Source organism: Marmota flaviventris, chromosome 6, assembly GCF_047511675.1.
Source record: "Marmota flaviventris isolate mMarFla1 chromosome 6, mMarFla1.hap1, whole genome shotgun sequence".
Taxonomy (NCBI): Eukaryota; Metazoa; Chordata; class Mammalia; order Rodentia; family Sciuridae; genus Marmota; species Marmota flaviventris.
The window spans coordinates 20058665-20059218 of record NC_092503.1 but is presented as its reverse complement, the minus strand read 5'-3'; positions in this window follow the sequence as shown (position 1 = coordinate 20059218).

The following is a 554-nucleotide window of genomic DNA, read 5'->3' as shown; positions in this document are numbered from 1 at the left end:
ACAACTCTGAGTAATTGATTTTTGTTGACACATCCCTGTGAAGTCAAAATCAGCTTTATGAACAGGGCTAGGTGGTGCACACCTATAATCCCAGTGGCTCTGGAGGCTGAGTCAGAAGGATCACAAGTTCAAACCTAGCCTCAGCAACTTAGTGAGGCCCCAAGCCTCTCTACTGAGAGAGGACCTATCTCAAAATAAAATATAAAAAGAGCTGGGGATGTGGCTCTTTGGCTCAGCACCCCTGGGTTTAATTGCTGGTACTCCCCCCCCCCCAAAAAAAAATCACCTTTATGAACTCATTTTTCTTTAGCAAGGACTCTAATGTGGTCTATTTACCAGAAGAAAACCCTTCACCTTCCTATTGAAGAGTCATGTGCTCAGTGTAGTCCATTTGACAGACATTTAGTGAGGGACTACTATGTGCCAGACGACTGTTCCTTTCTGAGGAGCAGACGAGCATTAGATAGAATTGGTTCACAACTGTGTTCTCTTTCACATGGTTGAGCAATGACAAAATCCAAAAAGGGTAGAAACAAGTTCAGAATTCTGGCATC